Below are 22,025 nucleotides of genomic sequence, written 5' to 3' on the forward strand. Positions count from 1 at the left end.
CTCATACTTGTATGTGTTCAACGACTCAGTTTCCTTATTTTAGGTGTATTCTTTGCGGACAATACGTTATGGGATTTGCATTTTGTTTCTGTTTTAAACCAACCTGAAAGTTTTTCAAGTTACATGAATAGAAATGTAATCCATTTGCACTGTCAGACTGATATGTTCAATTGTATTAATTATCATACATTTGGCAGTTGTTTTTTTAAAGATATCCATTCTCTTCTTGCTTTTCATATTCTGCTATATGAACTGAGTTTGGGAAAGTGTTTTCCCCTCATCTTTCTGTCGTTTCTCATTCTCACATCAGGGATGAAAGACTAACTTGATCCCCCCCCATTATTTACAATTATTGATTAGCAACTTTTTCCCTGTGTCTTCACCTAACCATCTTTGGGTTTTCAATATTTATTTCACCATCTCCATGTCATCCTTCCTGTTCCAAACCCTCACGTCAAAAAGACTTACCATAAAGTCACACGTGTGATGGACTCGTGGTTTTGTTAGGAGTCAGAATTTCCTTCTCAATCAGGCAGAAAATCTATTTCAGAAGAAGCCAATAGGATCGCATTATTTTTGAGCAGTCCATTTCACGGGAACCTCAGTGCTGCACACATCGTATATTTCCGTGCACTCATCTCTGTGAAGTTTTGACTCAGGCAAGAAGTAGGATGGATGTTTTTGGTCCCAGTCCACACCCTTTAAGGAAAAGTCCACAGACACAAACCACTGTCACAGTCTAAGGGCCTGGGGTGAGGACAGGGAACAGAAATCATAGATTCTCACTTAGTGAACATTCCCGGCAACACCAGCTCCCTGGAGAGAAGTCCTCGACCCTGTGCTCCTCCTAGACTTCCAGGGTGGGGAGCCAAGTTTAGCTTCAGCTCATTACCTTCCAGTCCCTGTGGAATGGGAACGAACAGAGGAACGATGGGTTTACTGGTGGAACCCAAACCCTCCCCGTGGGAAAAGGCAGGTGGGCGTTGGGAGCCCCAGAGCCTGCTGCTGCCTTCAGTTCCCGAGTTAATCGCTTGTCCGAGGGGCTCTTCCCGGGCTCCACACCCACTTCCAGCTCCGCTTTCTCTAAAAGAGACGGCTATGACAGCATCCCTCCACCCGGAATCTACAAGCTAAGGGTGATTTTTGTCTCTAGCCTTCAGCTATCTAAAAAATAGATTTCTGGGGCGCCTGGTGGCTCAGTCAGTTAAGCGTCGGACTCTTGGTTTCCGCTCAGGTCACGATCTAAGTGTTGTGGGATCGAACCCCAAGTGGGGCTCTGTGCTCAGTGCAGTCTGCTTGGGATTCTCTCTCTCCGTCTCCCCCTTGTGCTCTCTCTCGGTCTCTAAAATAAATAAATAAATCTTTAAATATATATATACATATTTCTATATTTTACTGGTCATTTAAATCGAAATTTGAGAGGAAACATAAAAATGCCTTTTCCTCACACCACCATTTTGCTCAAAAGTAATTCCTTTGTATTCTACTCGGTAGCAGGCACGGTAGAAGGAATTCTGAGAGCCAGTTCTGGGAGTCAGTGCTCGGCTTGTTTATTCAATGCTGTTACCAAATCACTTTCGGTTGTGAACTCATAAATACCATGACCTGTGTATCTCAATCCCTGTAATCCTCTAAATCTAAAGGAGTAATTACGGATAGGTAATGCAGAAAAACGAAGGGACTTAGGGAGAAATGAGTGGTCATTTTTGTATTCAGCTGAAACTCTCAAGGACTGGAGGGCGGGAGATCTGCAAGCAGGAGTAATTGGCTTTCCTCGGTATCTATTATCTTCCCAGACCAAGATGCCAACCAGTGTAGGATTTATAAAGTAATAAATAACGGTAAGCTGAAGAAGGCAGATCTGAACATCTATTCTCCAGGCTTGATTAGAAAGCAAACAGTAGGCTTTCACGTCACCAGTAGTTGAAATCTTGTATGAATTTCTCTATCCCACGACATGTGGGCAAGTCAGCAAAACAGAAATTATTTAATTTAAAAATTGCCCTAAATTTCCCCTTCTGCTGCTTATTCATTATCTTACTCATCTTCATTTCTGGCCAGAAGTGTCAGGAGACAGATGCTCAGTGACGTCATCAACAGTGCCGTGCCACGGAGCCAGCTGTGAGGGTTTAGGGGGTGAAGTGGTTGACTTTCACAGATACCGCGGCCATTTAATTGAATGACTGAGGCAAGACTAAAGGCTGGACTCGCGCCTGGTGGAGGGAATTTGAAGGACTCATCAGCACGTCAAACCACGGGATTATGAACAAATCCTACAGTGCCCTTTGCTGTTAACAGCCTCATCCGGACAAGCAGCAAAGATGAGCAGCCTTTCTGGGGTTGTTCACTTGCTCACAAATCACAACTACAGGGAACAAAATCCAGAGTTACATAACCGGTCCTCGAGGAGGCTTACAGGCTCGTGCTATTAGCTAAGACATTTGGAGTATTATTCACAGGCTTGCTGGGGAGGGGCTGGAGGGCTGGAGTCCTCGCTCCAAGGGGCTTTTGGTGGCACAGCTGGCCGAGTGGAGACTTGCACGCAGAGACTGGAGCCTGGGAAGCTGCCTGGAGAAGGGGGCGCATAGGAACGATGCCCGCGGGCCTGGGGGTGGCGTGGAGCTCAGGGGGTGCTGGGAAGGCACGGGGGTGAGAGGCAGATGGGGAGTTGGAGGGTGCCTTGGAGACTGAGCGAGTCCCCCTGATTTCTAAGTATAATTCAGAGGCAGATCACATCTGAAACATTTTATTTTTGAAAACTAAAAAGTCTTTTATTTCTATTCATATGAAAGTCCAAGGTGGTGCCAAATATATAAAATGTGTGATCGCATCCCCTGAGCCCTGCGATTCTGCTATTTCCTCACTCAGCTTGGCGAGCGAGGCCCTTTCTTGCTGACAATTACTAGGCTGCATTGTCTATTTGGAAACAGCCCAGGTGCTTCACAGGGAGAAAAGAGAGAGCAATTCAATTTCATCTGTATTTCTCTGGCACCTTCCCTGCCCTATTCTACCAAGTGGCCTGCACTCGGCTGTTGAGCTAGGACTCTTTTAACTAGTGGTGATGAAAGCAGGGATCAGAAAAACGAATGGACATGGCCCAAATCGACACCTCGTTAAGGGCCGAGCAAAGCCCCTCATCTCCTAGACCTTGAAATAGCTCTCTTTCTCTCCAAAAGTACCCTCCTAAGAGACAATATGGAAGCAGCTACCACATTTTGTTGAATTTCAAGATCTCATAAATTTTATGGACCACTAAGAAAAAGAAAGATTGCCAATTATAAAATCCCATTAATGGTGAGATGTATCCTGATTTTACAGATGCTACTATATGTTATGTATATATTAGAGACCTAGTGTCTACACTATATTTTTAGAGATGCTCTTCTATGACATATGTACACGTGATATATTAGGTATATTAGAGATGCTCTATCTATCTTAGAAAAGCATCTTAGAGCTGAAAAAATATGGTAATGGAAATCCCCGGTGTTCCCAACTAAAGTGGAAGCCCACCTAGACAGGACGCTCCATTGTTTCAGGCAAACCAGACAGAGTGCCACACCAAGAGCTTCAAACATCTACTGTAGTCAGTCACTTATTCTATACTGAATCTTCTACAGTAAGCTTATTCTTCAGTTGGTGATACTACAGTATTTGCTCTGTGAAAATCCATTAATATAATCCATTTACCTTCTGTACACTTTTGAATATTTAAAAAAAAATTTTAATAGACTTCGAGAGACGTTTTGGATTTATGAAAAGACCGAGCAGAAAGCAGAGGTCCCGTACACCCTCTCTCTCCTGCCCCCAGTCTCCCCTACTACTAACATCATGCATTGTGGTAGCACATTTGTTACAATCGATAAATCAACATTAATGCCTTACTAATTAGCTGAAGTCTACAGTTTGCAATAGGGTTCATTCGTTGCGCTGTATAGGTGTGGGCTTTGACAAATGCATGATGTCGTGCACGAACCATCACAGAATCACATAGAATACACTCCTCTAAAAATGCTTCTCCTACTCATCCCTCCCACTCCCCAAATCCCTGGTAACCATAGGATTACTGGGGGATTACCTGTCTCCATAGTTTTGTCTTTTCCACAATGTCATAGAGTTGAATTCATATTCATGTTTTTGACTGGCTTATTTCATTTTCAGTTAGCATCTTTCACCAAATGTGCATTTGAAGTTCTTCTATGTCTTTGTATGCATGACCTGGTAGCTTATTTATTTTTATCAACGAATAATGGTCCACTGTCTGGATGTCCCACAGTTTATTTATCCACTCACCTAATAAAGGACATCTTGATTGTTTTTAATGTTTAGAAATTATGAGTAAAACTGTTATGAAACCACAAAAGACCCTGAATAGCCAAAGCAACCTTGAAAAAAAAAGCTGGAGGCATCACAATTCTAGACTTCAAATTCTATTACAAAGTTGTAGTAATCAGAACAGCATGGTACTGGCACAAAAATAGACACACAGATCAATGGAAGAGAATAGAAAATCCAGAAACAAATTTATGCTCAATTAATCTTCAACAAAGCAGGAAAGAATATCCAATGGGAAAAAGACGGCCTCTTCAACAAATGGTATTGGGAAAACTGGACAGCCACATGCAAAAGAAGGAAACTGGACCTCTTTCTTATGCCATACACAAGAATAAACTCAAAATGTATTGAAGACCTAAATGTGAGACCTGTAACCATAAAAATCCTAGAAGAGGACACAAATAGTAACTTCTTTGACATTGGCCATAGCAACTTCTTTCTAGATATGTCTCTTGAGGCAAGAGAAACAAAATTAAAAATAAACTATTGGGACTACATCAAAATAAAAACTTCGGTACAGCAAAGAAAACAATCGACAAAACAAAAAGGCAACCTATGGATGGGAAAAGATATTTGCAAATGGCATGTCTGATAAGGGGCTGGTATCCAAAATACATAAAGAACTTCTAAAACTCAACACCCAAAAAGTGAATAATCTAATTAAAAAATGGGCAGAAGACATGAATAGACATTTTTCCAAAGAAGACATCCAGATGGCCAAAGAACACATGAAAAGATGCTCAACATCACTCATCATCAGGGGAACTCAAATCAGAACCACAATGACTTATCACCTCACACCAATCAGAACGGCTAAAATCAACAACCCAAGAAAACAACAGATGTTGGCGAGGATGTGGAGAAAGGGGAACCCTCTTACACTGTTGGTGGGAATGCAAACTGATACCGTCACTCTGGAAAACAGCATGGAGGTTCCTCAAGAAGTTAAAAATAGAGCTACCCTATGACTCAGCAATTGCACTACTAGATATTTACCCAAAGAATGCAAAAATACTAATTCAAAAGGCCACATGCACCCCACTGTTTATAGCAACATTATCTACAATACCCAAATTATGGAAACACAAGCATCCATTGACTCATGAATGGATAAAGAAGCTGTGGCATACACACGCACACACACACACACAGGAATATTACTCAGCCATAAAAAGAATGAAATTGACATTTGCAGTGACATGGATGGAGCTAAGTATTATGCTATAAGCAAAACAAGTCAGTCAAAGGCGGACATCGTATGATTTCACTCACATGCGTAATATAAGAAACAAAATAAATGAGCAAAGGGAAAAAATGCAAGAGAGAGAGGCAAAACGAGAAACAGACTCTGAACTCTAGAGAACACACTGCTGGTCTCCAGAGGGGAGGTGGGTGGGGGTGGGGGAGACAGATGATGGGGATTACAGAGCGCACTTAACCATGACCAGCAGTGAGTAATGTACAGAAGTGTTGAATCACTATATTGTACACTTGAAACGATGATTACACTGTATGTTAACTGACTGGAATTTAAATAAAAAACTTAAAAACCTGTTGTAAACTTCATGTGCAGGGTTTTGTGTGGATATAAGCTTTCAGCTCATTTGTATAAGTACCGAAGAGTGTGGTTGCTGGAACTTATGGTAAGAGTATGTTTGGTTTTGTAAGAAACTGCCAAGTTGTCTTCCAGTGAGGCTGTGCCATTTTGCATTCCCATCAGCAATAAGAGACAGTTGCTTTTGTTCCACACCCTCGCCAGCATTTGGGGGTATCAGGGTTGGGATTTTCACCATTCCACCAGGGGGTAATGCTGTGTCACTGTCATTTCTGTTGTAGTTCCCTTTGCTGATGTATAATGTTGAGCATCTTTTCATATACTTATCTGTCATGGCTGTATCTTCTTTGTGGAGGTATCTGCTCAGATCTTTTACCTACTTCTTAACTGGGTCTTTTTGTTTTTTTGTTGTTAAATTTTAAAGAACTCGTTGTATATTTTGCTTTTTTAATTTCTCAAAATTAAACAGCCGAAATAATTCACAAAATAATTTAAATAATTGACAGTATAATTTTCATCAGAATCAGAAATTTTCATTAACAATAAAATAGAAATAAAATAAAAATAACCTTTAAGTAGGAAAATGAATTTCAGTTTTCTCCACTGTAAAATACCTTAGATTTTTTTCAAGCACCACAAAACTTCTTATAATGTGAAATCACTGATCAGTCAAATAAATAATTTCCCTCTTTTTAGCTTGGATTAGTATTAATTGATTATACTTGTGGTTGCAGATGGAGGTCACGGATGAGGTGAGACTTAGTTTTACACACATTTCTTGGTTATAAAATAAAACTAAAGGCATATGATTTATTTCTCAGGCTACTTCAAGTGTCCATGAATCAAAATGTTAGGTGTCAAATATTATGTCTATGTCAGTAACTCTGTTTCGGATAATCATAGTAGTTTTAATTGATTAAAAGTGAATTATATATATGAGAAGAAGAACAGAAATTATGGTAGATATTGAACTATTTAATATTCTTTTTTGAAAAGACCTTATTTTTTTATCTTATTTTTTTAAAAGATTTTATTTATTTATTTGACACAGAGAGAGAGACAGGGAGAGAGGGAACACAAGCAGGGGGAGCAGGAGAGGGAGAAGCAGGCTCCCCGTTGAGCAAGGAGCCTGACATGGGGCTCGATCCCAGGACTCCAAGACCATGACCTGAGCCGAAGGCAAATGCTTAATGCCTGAGACACCCAGGCGCCCTAGACCTTATTTTTTAGAGTAGTTTTGGGTTCACAGCAAAACTCAGTTTGAGATTACAGAGATTTCCTACATCCCCCCCTGCCCCACATGCACACCCTTTCCCATTATCAACCCCCTCCCAGAGTGGCACATCTGTTATAACTGAGGAATCTACATGGGCACATCGTTATCCCTGGAAGTGCATAGCTTACATTAGGGTTCACTGGGCTTTTTTTTAAAGTAAAGTTCAAAAATATGATGACAGGTGTTGGCCCTCAGCTCGCTATGTGCCAAGCTATTTGCTAGAGATCTCTTCCCACCACCGTGTGTGTGTCTTCCATGATGCCTGGAGCAGCCCTCTACCCTATAGGTTAAGACTGTCTCGTTTATCTTTTAAACTTTGGGGCTGATGAAGAGCCAAAGACATAGTAAGTGTTAAACACTTACTGTTGAAAGAACGTCTGTTACACAGCATATATATTCCTCACCAGTTTCTTTGAGTTTGGATTTGTGTATGAATAAGGGTGACAAGTTTCCAGCATTCGCCATTCAGGTCATCCTCCTCAGCCAGGGCAAAGCCTTGATCACCCCAGCTCTGAGGTGCAGTGAACAAGTCAGCATGACTGGCTGTTCCCCATGGAATTCACTTTCCCATTGAAGAATGAAAGTCACAACACTGTTATATTTTGGCGTGCTGTAACTAGGGAGGCTGTCTATTTTAATTCTCACAGAACTATTTGATCTATTTATTATGCTTGAAAACAGCTCTTCTGTTTAGATTTTTCAATGGTATGCAGTGCTTTACTAAAGCAAATGCTTTATTAGTCAACCAACACTTGGTGTCTGTTTCCTCTGTGTAACAGTGGATGAGAGCCTTGTTACGATGAATTTCATATTTCGGCAAGAGACTGAACCAGATAACCTTTAGATGTGCTCCAGCTTTGTGCTTCTGTCGTACAACAGAGCACGTCAGGGCTTACATTCAACGACTGCACTTGGTCTCCCTGTGAGATAATCCTCCCAAACCCTATTTATCACACTGCTGAAAAGAAAACTGAATTATGAAACCTGACAGCATTCAAACTGCATATCCCTGAAACATGAAACTTCATACATCTGCAGATAGAATTATAACAGAGCAGCTGAGCAATTGTGTATTTGGAAACCTACTTTAAAATAAATTTGCTTTAAAAATGTGGGTAATAATTCCAACTTTCAGATTAAACTAGACTCTTCTCATTGTGTTGATTTTTTCCCATACTCTACACCCCCAAACCCTGCCCCAGTAATGGTTTTGTGACTAAGACTGGTGTCACCATAATGTTCTTGGGACAGAATGATAGTCGAATGACTCATCAGGCACCGGAAAGGAAAATATTCAAGAGACTTCACATCATTGGCATTTGAAATATTTCAATACTGTGAATCTCTTCCTAAAACTAAAGACAACTAAATAACTTGATTCAATGATAAAAGCCACAAATCGAAGTGTGAAGTACAGAACAAATTATAATTACTTGAAGAATCATTATGATTACTCATCAATACCTTAACATTAGCCAACCAATGTTTCTTGTCAAAATACATTGTTTCTTCTGGGGCTCACACCCTCGATTTGCCCAATTACTCTGCACAAATGCTCTTTTTGGTGGCTGAGCCACACCACGATATTTAGCTTCCAAAGGCTTTTTTCTGTAGGAACAGTATTTGAGAAGCAGATGAATACCTTTCAAAGGCAATTGTCGTTGAGGCTGTGGGTGAGAAAGACGGAAAAAACACTACCTGAGGACTCCGGCTTATGCCAAGAAATCGATGAGGAGAGCAGATACTCTGAAGTGTATTCACAGAGCTGATGGCATGGCTAACATCCCACTTTCTTTCTTTCCCTTGTTTCCCCTGGCTTCTCCCTTCCTTCACGCGGTCCACGTGTCTGTCACTTTCCCTCCCGTTTCCTTTCCCTGTGCTTCTCCCTGTGCATATTGACCTTCTGGGGTTCGTATCTCAGAGACAACTGGGTGTAGGACCTACAAGAATAGGTGTCTTTGACTTTCTGATTACATCTCTGGGAAATGCTAACACACAATTAATTCCACAGTACCTTGTTTTTAGTAAGATACTCAAACACATTAAAAGTTGTACAGGCACAGAGCTCATCCCTGGGAATTTGTCCACACCTGCTTTAACGGGCTGTTTTCAAGAACCCACTCCTCGTTTTGAGTGTTCCTCTTCCAACGCATTCATCTTCCTCCAGATCCCTACTGGCGGCTCAGCAATGGCCTGCCCCAACACCACAGCCATGCCTCCCTTACTCAACAGTATCCCACACTCTCGACCTCCTTTCATCAGAATTACGTCTCATGCATCTAGGATACTGCCATGTGAATGAAGCTAACAGCTGATTACTACAAGCCAACCCATGAATAATTTAATAGATAATGCTTGCATTTTTCAGGGATTGTCACCTAGAATCAAGGTCTTCTCAAAGAAGTGATTCAAATAAATTTATTTGATCAACAAATATTTATGAAGTACTTCTTATGTTCCAGGTACTATGATGTTGGATATTCAGAGACAGAATGCACATGGCCCCTAGTCCTATCTTCATGGAGTCTTATAGTGTAGTGGGTCTTCGAGTCAACACTGGAGAGGGATTGTTCTCATACCATTTGAATCACATCAGGCAGGTTGAGGTGGTCCCGTAGGACCAGCTCGGTGGTCGCCACATGAACTGCAGACAATTTCTCGGTCGTTCTTCGGAGCATTTACATTCTGGGACATACGCCAGCACAAACAATTATGTGAGTTAGAAATTTCTACTCCCATTTTGTAAAGGAAATTGGCTCCGCAGAGGTAAATCCTCTCTACTTAGGGTCACAGGATGAGCAAGTAGCAGTGTCAGAATCTGGAAAATACTTTGGAACCAAAGTCCACCATTGTCCATTCCACCATCGGTGTTACTTTAGATACTTCCCAAGGCCACTGGGATATGTACTCAGTACATAAGCAGGAATCACATGCCCTCTTCGGTTTCTCATTGTACGCATACCATTGCCTCCCACCGGAGAGAGAAGACTGCAAGGCAGTTTTAAACTATGACTACGCAATAGTGCCATGCTAATAACATGCCATTCTTAGTGCATAAAATATTCTGGCTAGAATCATCCAGCTAGCACCCTCTTTGTCCTTTACCTCATTTATTTTTACACATATTAACTCACTCTATTCCTATGTTTCCCTCGAAAGTGTCAATGTGGCACCGGGGGTTGATCGTGGTTGGTCTTCTTCTGTCTGGTACTTTATCTCTAGGCATAAATCTATCCTCCTCTCAGGTCAGCTGACTGACAAGTGGCTTAGTCCCCCAGCTCACCCTCGATAATCACTGAGCATTACACTGGCGGCGTGGAGAGTTGACAAAGCATGACAAGAGCACGGTACTGCTTTATGTTTATTCCATAAATGACTCAAAAATGACTTCTGTGCACTGGTACCTAGGTCGGCTATTTCTTCACTGCACACAAAGGCCTGTTGGTTCAAAAGCCTGCCAGCTCCAAACTCCAATGTTTACACATCCAGTTGTTTGAAACATAGTCCAAAGAGACAGACTGTTAGCCGTTTGGAGCTTGCCTGCTCTGTGTACCTCGTGAACCTGCACCAGCATCTGCTAGCAACAGATAAGCTAAGCTCAGGCCACAAAGGCCTCAAGCTGCTGCCCTCTGGAGCTCTCTGGCCTGAAGACTCCTGCTGAGCTCTAGGTAGCTTCCCTGGACACAGAAGTCCCCTTCCTAATTCCCTTCCCGCCCTGGGCGTTCCCTGCCCCTCCCCTTTCCGAGTGGTGGCCCCTGAACCGAAGACTCTGGAGGGTCTCAGTGCGTGAGGGACTCCACTGTCCTGCAAATCCGGCCGGGTCGTCCAGCAAGACTGGCGTGTGCTACTGCCACCTTGTGGTCATGTCCTTCCTCGACTTCCTCCCAAATCCCTCCGGCGTCCTTAAAATAATCTGAAGTATTCTCACTGGAGACACACACACACACCATACACATAGTTCCATAGGTTAGACGTGGTTTTAGTTTATTATTTTTCACTTATGAGTGGTATTTGGTAATATTTCTTTACCTACCAGTGTTATGTGGCACTGTCATCACTGAGGGGCACAACAATTTTTATGTTACAGTCGGGCTGATTATAACACAGACGTGAACTAATGCATGGAGTAAATCATTACTAGTCATATTAGTTCTTGAATTTTCAAAGGCAACACGTTGCCCTCATAGGATCAGTCTTTTTTTTTTTTTTTTAAGATTTTATTTATTGATTTGACACAGAGAGACAGCGAGAGAGGGAACACAAACGGGGAGTGGGAGAGGGAGACGCAGGCTTCCCGCTGGGCAGGGAGCCCGATGCGGGGCTGGATCCCAGGACCCTGGGATCATGACCTGAGCCAAAGGCAGACGCGTAACGACTGAGCCATCACAGGATCAGTCTTATCCCATCATTGAAATGTTTGAAGATCACACAAATGCAAAATGATGAATATCTTGTGGTACCAGGAAAGTAAGAAACAGAAAAATCTGACAGCTCATCAAGAGAACACGAGAGCCAACCTAAATAGAGCAAACTGAGTCACAAAATACGTAATCGTAGATATTTTAACACATAGCATAAATATTCATAATGTCATACTGTTTAAATAAATAAAAAAATAAGAAAGTAAATGGGGGGAAGAAACAGATCTTCCTTACAGTAGAAACCCAGTTAATAAAGGTATAAAGGAAATGAGAGAATCACCACCAAGCAAAGGCCACAATAATAACTGCTGCAGATAAGATCTATCATGGAGGCAAAAATTGGTGGGTGAAAGTCTGAGGCGAAATAGCATTTGCATAGTTTCAACATATCTCCCCAAGGTAATAACAGCAAAGGGAGAGACAGGAACTTCACGGCGGAGAGACCGACAGCCTCCAAGTCAGCCAAGTGACCCAGGTCAACAGCACTGGTAACAAGACACAGACATATGAAAACCTTGACATGCTGCACTGAGAAGACGACCACATCTTTCTGTCCTACTCATGCCAAAAACGCGTAATTTCATTCCAACCACGAGAAAATATCGGAAGTATCCAAATGAGAAATATTCCATAAAGTAACTGGTCTATACTCCTTCAAGGACAAGTATCAAGGTCATAAAAGAGAAGGAAGGACTGAGAAATGGACTAGAAAAGACCTAAGAAGGATTTACAACTAAATGCAGTTTGGGACATTAGAGAGGATCCTGGAACAGATGAAGGATCATAGTGTGGAAAATGGTGAAATCTGAGAACAAGACTATAGTTTATTAATAATATTGTACCGATGTTAACTTCCCAATCTTGAGCACCGTACTGTGGTTATGCAAGATGTCTGGTTGACAGACGTAAAGGAAAGACTCAGGAAAGGAGAGGGAGTATCGTCTTTGCTCAGGGTTTGAAGTTTTTATTGAGGATGTGGTCTGGTGGACGGTCCTCTCAGGCATCCAGGAACTGGTCAGAACAAGGACAAGGATCCAGGTGTCCTGCAAAAGTCACTTGTTCCTTGGAGCCTGAGGTCTGGACGTTCAGATGTCTAGGGCTAATGGTCTGGAATAGGCACATGGTGGCTCCATTCCGTCATTCTTGCCCAGCCCTTCCTTAGACTCTTCCTTGACTCTTACAGATATGTGGTGCAGGTCCTAGCAAGGATAGCAGAAAAAGGAGCAAAAAGCAGATTTCTATGGAGTCCTTCAGTTTGCTTGTGACAAGGAGAATTCCACAGAATGGGAAAATATTGTGTGCTATATTTACTGTGTTTTAGCTTTTGTGCCTGTAAAGTTAGGATGGTTTTCTGGAATACCTGTTCATTTATCATTGGGGAGTGTTGAAAGGTATGGTGAGGGATGTCAATAAATTTACATCTAACAATTATGAAAGTATAAAGTCAAATACTGCTTAAGTTAAAAATCAGAATAGCTGTAGACAGTATGTACTAAGTTTGGGGGCATGAGGGGTACTTTTTATTTTGAGAAAATATCACAAAATTCCAAGAAACTATGATCTCACTCTTCTCATAAGACTTAGTAATATAGAAAAACTGCTTTTGAAAAATGTTTAATCATTAAAATAAAATGGCCATGAAATTTTCTCCCTTAATAATAAGCGTCTTTTAGTTGGGGCGCCTGGGTGCCTCAGTCGGTTGAATGTCCCACTCTTGATTTCAACTCAGGTCATGATCTCAGGGTCATGGGAGAAAGCCCCACATTGGGCTCTGCGCTCAGCGTGAAGTCTGCTTGGGATTCCCTCTTCCCCTCTCCCTTTGCCCCTCCCCCTGCTTGTGCTCTCTAAATAGAGAAATACAGACATACATACGCACACACATAAAATTAAAAAAAAATCAGAGGCCTTTAAGATTAGAGGAAATAAAGGAGAAGTAACTAGAGAATTTAGAACAGTGATACTGTGAAATTTTGCTGGATGACTTAAACAGCTTCATAACAAGAATGGCACAATGTACATTTTTTAGACATTCTCAAAACGATTATCATTATATCTGGAATATAATGAATTGCTAATTTACATATAAAGAAATTATCATTGTATTATAGATTGGTGGTCCCCAGTCCTGCTCACCCATAAAAATTGCCTGGGAAGGTTTTCATAAAAATGCGAGTGCCTGGTGTCCTTCCTCAGAAATTCTGATTGAATTCATGAGGGATGGAACAAGATATTGATATTTTAAAATTTTTTTCAGAGATTCTAATGAATCTCTGCCCTGCCCCCACTATCTGGGGTGAGAATGACTGTTACAAGTGCTTTTTGTTCAAATATATCTGCAATGAGATATACAAGATAAATATTAAAATTAAAAACTACATTTGGCAAAAAACTACATGTGGCAAAAAAATTACGTTTTAGCAAGATATATCATAATACCACCCTTGAAGCAGTATTTTTGGACTTGAATAAAAACGGATGCCAGAAAATATGTTAAATAAATTGAATCTAAATAATTATAAGTGTAAACATGACCAAAGATGATTACAATCAGAATTCAGTTCATCATCACCTCATCCCAGTAAAATGCAAATCCACCCTATGTCATTGTCATTTAAAATTTGTTTAGTATAAAATATGTGGTCAGTTTAAATAAGCAGCATCCCCCTCCCAAAAATGACTAGTGTGAATCTAAACCTGTATTTTTGTTTTGTGTGTCTATCTATATATCAGATAGAATCATATGTAGTTACATAATCCCAAATCAAGAATTCAGAACTTATGTTGGTAATTGTCTTAATTAATGCATCAATAATTAAACACACACACACACACAAGGAAACAATCCCCTACTGAGGTATTTGCTAGCAAAGCACTTCTCACCTTGTAAAAACCATGAAACGTATTTGGAATAGATTTAATTAAAATTAACCCATTTTTAGCTACTGTTGGGAGAAGGTGACTATTTCCATCATTCTTGCTGTTGGTCTGAGAACTGCAAGAACATACAGGTTTTATTAAAAGAAGCCTTTACCATCTTCCCGGTGCCGTGTATAGCACCTGGTTAATGCGAGAAATCAATCTGGTTTGGTCCGCGGAATCCTAGCTCGTGGTTTTCTCAGCAATTCAGCATGCAATACAGAATTAAAACCCTGCAGGCGAGTGTTTGACTGGAAAGATTGTTAACTTTGTCTCTTTTGTCTCTCACCCTCTCTTCGTCTGTCAAACTACAGCCTGTCATTTTTTGTTATTTCCAAATATTTTGAAAGAGCTCAAGTGTAAAGTGGATGGATTTCCTGTATGCCGAACATTCAGAAACTCAGCTACAAGGCAAACAAAACACTGGGAGAAAATATCTACATGAAGTATGTCAAGCAGTCAATCAACTTGGTATGTACAAAGCTCATTCTAATTGATATGAACACACAAAAACCCCAAAAGAAAAAATGAACAAAGTTGAAGAACAAAAAAATTATAGAAAAATAATTGACTAACAAATGCATTGAAAAAATTGACTTCTGTAGCAATAGAACAAATTCACATTAAATCAATGAGGTACCTTAAAAAAAATCCATTCACCAATTTTTGAAATGGTAATACTATTGTCAGCCTAAATAGTACCCTCACACAACAGCTACCAGCAGCATCATTTGCACAACTTTTCTAGAAAAGAGTTTGGTAAGACAGCCCATCTGTATTATCTATGGATTCCATCTTTGCTAATTCACCTTCTGGCTAAAATGTATTTGTAACCCCCAAGTCAGTACTGCCAGCCCTTTTGAGGTCATTTGTGGGCATGAACAGGATGAATAACAAATTTTGGGTCCCAGTGCGTTCAGGCAAGGCAATCTCTGCCTTCTCATTTCAGCTCTTATTCTGCAAACAGCACTGCAGGAGACAAGGGCAGGCTCCCCAAATGTGCCACTTAGCATATTCATTATCTTAAATAATCTCTCCCTCTGCACCTCCCTCCACTCGTGCTTGCTCTCTCTTGCAAATAAATAAATAAATAAATAAATAAATAAAATAAAAAGAAACAAACAGCTGGTGCAAGACACTCAGACCCTCCTCTATCCCCCTGAAAGCAGGAAACAAATCTTCCATATGAACAATACCTTCCTTCTCTCAAGAAGGAAAAAGACTTCCTCATCACCAGAGATAGTGACTTTAACGTCCAAAAAGCTGCAGAAATAAACCTTGTTACTCTTTACTCCCTACTACCTCAGCAGTTTAGAATTCTGCTTAGAATTCCTTAATTTCATTATTGGTCCTCTGTGTGCACGTAATAAAACTTTGTGGGTTTTTCTCCTGTGAACCTGTCTCATGTCAGCTTAGTTCTTAGTCCAGCTGGAAGACCCTGAGAGTGGAGAGAGAATTCTCCCTCCCTGACAGTGTTCTTTTCATGGTCTACTTAGCACTATGATTTTCTCGCTTTTGTGCCTTTTGTTGGTGACTCTGCTGTTTAAAATGGCCCCCGAATGCGGTGTTGTCTGGCGCCCCCTAAGCACAAGAGGCTGTGATGTGCTTCACGGAGAAAGTACCTGTTAGGCAAGCTTAGTTCAGGCATGAGTTAAACAGTACTGCGGGCCAGGAGTTCCATGCTAATGAATCCACAACATATATTAAATAAAATGTTTTTAAGTCTAAACACATGAAAAAAGGCATTGATCAGTTAATGGAATGCGTTGAGCAGAGTCCTGCAGGATCCTGACCTTGTCTTTCTTGCAGGGGCAATGGTTCGAGTATTTGCTAACTCAGTCTTCTCCATGACTTTATAAAATGTAAGTGCCAGGAAAAATGAGAATCGACTGAATATATCAAGAGGACTCTTGCAAGCCATGCTCTTGACCCCCCAAAACCTCCCCTCACTGCTGTTATCTAGAAAAATAATTAGTAGAGTGGCCAGGAGTTCATGGCAGTGTGAAAATAATAAAAATTAAAAATACTCAGTGGTAGTGGGAAGGTGTGTTTGATGCAGCCGTCCCTGCCAGAATGAGCAGTAGGGAATGTGAGATGAAAGCAAATGGAAGCAGTCTCTAGAAGCTGGAAAAGGCAGGGCAACAGATGGATTCTTCCCCGGAAGCTCCAGAAAGAAGCAGTCCTGCCAACGAGTGAGGCTGATTTTGGACTTCTGACCCCCAAAACTATAGCAGAATAACTTGGTGTGGTTTTAAATCACCCGTTCTGTGGCAGTTTGTTCCTGTAGCGATAGGAAATAAAGACTGAGCAGTCCGGCCACAGAGCACGTCTGGTGAATGGTTGGAGCACTCCTGCCACGACGGTTTCTATATTTATTGTGTACCATGAATCTACAAAAATTTATTTATTGTATTACTAGGTAAATGTTTTTAAAAAGATTTTAATAAGCCTCGTCAGCAGTAATAAACTCAAAAGAGGCTTCTTTCTTTCTTTTTTTTTTTTTTAAAGATTTTATTTATTCATTTGACAGAGATAGAGACAGTCAGCGAGAGAGGGAACACAAGCAGGGGGAGTGGGAGAGGAAGAAGCAGGCTCATAGCGGAGGAGCCTGATGTGAGGCTCGATCCCAGAACGCCGGGATCACGCCCTGAGCCGAAGGCAGACGCTTAACCGCTGTGCCACCCAGGCGCCCCTCTTTTGTTTTTTTTAAGTAGGCTCCACGCCCAGTGTGCAGCCCAACGTGAGGCTTGAACTCACAACCCTGAAATCAAGACCTGGGCTGAAATCAAGAGTTGGACGCTCCACTGATTGAGCCCCCCAGGTGCCCCCCAAAAATTATGTACTGCCTTTCATTTATCAAGGAAGTTATGGATAAATATGCCACTTGATAAAAGTATTTGTCCACACTGACATCCGCCTTCGGGATATCACTGACCATGTGAAAACCAGAAGGCACAAGCGTGCCGAGGCGCTCGAGCACCTGCTTCCGAAGCTGATAGCTACTTTAAGACAGTGCTCGAAGATGACAATCTAAAACACGCAGCTGCAGCAGGGGCATTTATATCTCACTTTGTGAAGCAAGGCTTTTCCATTTAAAACAACGACTATCCTACAAAGTGAATTTCATTTGTTTCGGTTTGCAGGTTTCCTTGCAGGCGTAGCAGAAGTGAAGCCATAACGCTGTGCACTGGTCCAAAGCCATGTGTGTGCAACACCAGGAAGGAACCCTAATGTAAGTCACGGACTTGGGGTGACAACGTTGTGCCAACGTAGGCTCATCACGGGCACAGATATACCGTCTGGCGTGGGACAGCCATCCTCGGGGAAGCCGTGCATGGGCAGGAGTGGGGGTAAACAGAAAATTTCTGTACTTTCCTCTCAATGTTGCTGTGAACCTAAAACTACTCAAAGAAAAATAAAGTCTTTAGAGTGAAGCGACAGAGTTGGGTTCGTTAACCAGAGTTACATGGTGCCAGCTTTCTATCAGTCACCGAGTGTTCCAAACAGGAAGTCTGTTATCTCCAATAATGATTGAAAGCTATTTTTGTTGGGGTGTCACCAGTGAAACAGTATCATGAATATTATTGTAAATGTTATTAAAAAGTTCAACATTGAGGGGTCCCAGGGAGGCTCAGTCCATTGAGCTTCCGACTCTTGGTTTTCGCTCAGGTCATGATCTCCGGGTCTTAGGATCAAGCCCTGCGTGAGGCTCCTCGCTCAGCATGCAGTCTGCTTGAAATTCTCTCCCTCTCCCCCGTCTCTGCCCTCACTCACTCGCTCACTCAAATAAATAAATAAAATCTTTAAAAAAAAAAAAGTTCAACATTGAGGATAAAGTTTTTTGATCTTGTAGCAATACAGACACTTGGAACACAGTGTGGTGGTAAAAACAGTGACTTCACTAAATTAAGAAACCCGTGGAGCAAAAGTATACTTGGAACTGGTTGTGGTCTAAATACAATTCAAACAAGCTGTGATATTCTCCCAATTGAAACAGAAGATGTCAAAATATATGTTACATATTTACTTCATCAAAAAATTTTGCAATGACGCGGATACTGAAAATCTTTTAAAAGATTTTAATATGCACACACTTTCGCAGGCTTTTAAGGAATGACTTCATACATCATCCTAAGTGCCCTACAGTAGAACTGAATTTTCCGTAAATGTGCCTTCTAAATTGTAATTGCATTTTGTTCATTATTTGGTGTAGTATGATAAATAATGGCTGCCAAGGACGTCTAGGTCCTAATTTCCAGATCTTGTGAATGTTACTTCGTATGGTAAAAAAGAAAAAAAGGACTTTGCAGATGTGATTGAGTAAAAGATCTTCCGATGGTCAGTTTGTCCTGGATTATCCCGGTGGACCCTAAAGGCAGTACTGACTTGGGGGTTACAAATACATGTACCTCGATTCTTAGAGAAACAGGGAAATCTGATGCAGGCAGATGAGGAAGCCATGTGAGCGTGGGATGGGAAAATGGCGTGATGCAGCCGCAGGTCAAGGGGTATGGGCAACCACCAGACGCTGAGAGGCAAGAAGAGATTCTCCCGGAGTCCCAGGAGGGATGCGGCCAGAGAGACACGGACTTGGGCCAGTGAGAGAGATTTCAGACTTTGGGCGACCAGAACTACATTTCTGTGGCATAGGCTACCAAGTGCACATTTATTCATCACGGTAACCACAGGAAACTAATAAAGTGGGAGAATTTTTGATCAAGATATTTGATGAATGGAGCACCAGCAGCTGTAGGTATTACAGCTTTTTAATCTGAATTGCAATGATTGAAAACAAAGCCCCCAAACGGTAAGACCTTGAAACTTGTTCCAACGAAAATAAAAGAACTAAACAAATTCCATGATGAGAGCTCCAACCACGCATGGTTTCACTTGGAGTGTCTCAACTTCTGAGAAAACTCTTCATATGAAATTCCCACCTATAATTGTGCAGATTAATATTTCGTTTTGGGATAGGATTAATAGACGCTACGATTTCACAGCATCTAAATACGGCAAACAAATCATAAATAAAAACTCGTCTTTCTCAGTGTAATAGGTTAGCTGCTAAGTGTAATAAGTCAGACTGAGAAAGACAAAGACCATACGATTTCACTCATACGTGGAATCCACAAAACAAAGGAATAAACAAACAAAAAAAGCAGAATTGGTCTTATAAATACAGAGAACAAACTGGTGGTGGCCAGTGGGGAGGCGGGTGGGGGATGAGCACGACGGGTGAAGGGGAGAGGGAGGCACAGATAACTGACATGCAATGTCTGGTTAGTTTCAAGTGTACGGAATGATTAGGTATTTTTATACATTACAAAACGCTCCACACAAGCCCAGTCACCGGCTGTCTCCATACAAAGTTATTAAAATATTGCTATATTTTATTGCTGTATTAAAATATTCCCTATGCTGTCTACCGCATTCCCATGACTTACTGATGATGACTGGGAGTTTGTACCTCTTAACCCCCACCAACAATTTCCTTCTAGTTTACCAGTTTTTAGCTTATCTGCCTTTTAAAAAATATATTAAATTTGTCTCTCCCAGGTTTCTCGCTGCCAGTTATAAATCGCAAGGACCACTGAAGAGGAAACGAAAGAGGCATAACACAGATATATTCAAGAATACGGTCTTTCAAATGTCTGAGTGTGACATAGCCTCCTAAGTTTTTGTGCATACATTTTTTTTTCTGTCAACCAAGTTAAACAGTTAAATGAGCAAATTTCACCCGTGACTTAGTATGAATTTGCCTGACACTTCTGCATGTCAAGCTGGTGGTAGTTCCAGACTGATCACTTCACAAAGCCCGTGACCCTCCTCCTCTGAAATTCGCTTGCTCCAGAAAATCCCTTGTCATTCTACGTGTTTGTTCATAGTCACGACACTGTTCACAATCAATGGACTGTTTTTGTGTCCATTTTAAACATATTTACCTGACATTTTAACCAAAAAGGTCTCAAGATACTGCCAAGCATCCCATGGAGACAAAACCGCCCCTGTGTAAAAACGCTGAGGTTGACGGGCAGTACGACCCTTCACCAGGGAACTCTAAAACCCTCCTACAGGGTTCCGTCATAAAGCACGGGTCTCCTTCACCAACATCACACAGAGATGACTGTCAGCTCACGAGACTCACCGCGGCTCGTAACGCGCTAGGACACAGCAGACAGCCGCGCGAGACTGAGCTAGGACCGCAACCTGCTGTTGTCTCTGTTACGCAACTGCTTCCGTCTCCAGCTGAGCCGTCACACGCGGCCTGTTGGGACAGAGGACGCCTGCTTGGGCAGGACACCCACGTCACGAAGTTCCACAAAGACACAACACTTGCCAGTTGGGATGGCGACGACCAGGCACTGCTAAGCAATTTAACTAACTTTATGTTTTTTTCCAATAAAAATCTTTTTGAAACAAAATAGACCAGGAGCATGCTTTGTTTTAAAGCAGAATGTGCAAGCATTGCACCATCACCATGAGAAGAACACTGGCAAATACAATTACTGATGGGTTGGAAAGCAGAACTTATAAGTTACACAGCTCCATAAAAAAGCTTGGAAACCCTTTTTACGGAAAAAAAAAAAAAGAGTGCTCACTCAGGCTTAAGAGATTAGTTACAACATAATTTCATCTTTCACCACAAAGGTTCTAGAACTTTTAATTACAATCGTACACGCTACATACCCTGCCTTCTGAAGACCACAGGGAATGGGTGTTGATGGCCGATTTTCCAAGAATAAGTACGAGGGGTAAGTTTCCCATTTTTTAAAAACATACTTGATACAGCACTGCTTATAGATGAGATGCTTTAACTAGCGGGACTCTGTCTCTCCACGATCCTGTTATTTACCAAATGAGGAGAAATGGCAAAAAATCCAAACTGACCTAGTCCCTCCATAATGGAGGCTGATTCTATGTTAAATCGTGCCGTTAGCTTCAGGTTTAGATCAATCTGGCCTGGGTCTCCCTGGAACTGCTTGTTCAAAATCCCGTGGTTGTTTCAGGTGAATCCCTGCTAAAAAATCCCGGCTCTGGTACGCAGAGATAACGCACAGGACTCCCTTGCACGACACCCTCCTCCCTTCCCAAGTTCAGGCCTACGCCTTGACCCTTTCTAATCCACGTCCTAGAGTTCCTGACCCGCAGTCCGCAGCCCTTCTGTGATGACTGCTCTAAGGTCGGAGGTGTGTGGGGGGGTCATCAGCACATGGAGTCTGTCTGCCCAATTTTTAAACCTGCCCTACTCCCTAATGGACAGACGTATGCACACGCACACACGTGCACATGTACACCCCCCCGCACAAGCTGCAGGGCAAGTGTTCCGTTAGCTTATGCCCCCAAATCACAGGAAAAGAAAAGATGTCTAAGTATATGACCTAGGAACAAGATAACAAGTCCTTTTTCCTTACAGGGGAACTGAAAACAGTATCAGCCAACAAAATTAAAACTCTTTAAAAATCGATATTGCTCTTCCATAAAACATATGAAGCAATACACACACACACGCAGAAATGAGATT

The 22,025-nt window shown here is 41.6% G+C and overlaps 1 protein-coding gene across 1 annotated transcript in view; it reads right to left on the reverse strand.

Annotated features, from left to right (window-relative positions):
* Positions 1 to 21,976, reverse strand: part of RGS7 (regulator of G protein signaling 7) — a 580,289-nt gene extending 558,313 nt beyond the window's left edge. Inside the window, exon 1 of the mRNA XM_057315141.1 lies at positions 469 to 21,976. The gene's annotated coding sequence lies outside the window, so the exon portion shown is untranslated. The remainder of the gene's footprint in view (positions 1 to 468) is intronic.
* Positions 21,977 to 22,025: the final 49 nt, after the last annotated feature.

This window comes from Ursus arctos, unplaced genomic scaffold, assembly GCF_023065955.2.
Source record: "Ursus arctos isolate Adak ecotype North America unplaced genomic scaffold, UrsArc2.0 scaffold_2, whole genome shotgun sequence".
Lineage (NCBI taxonomy): Eukaryota > Metazoa > Chordata > Mammalia > Carnivora > Ursidae > Ursus > Ursus arctos.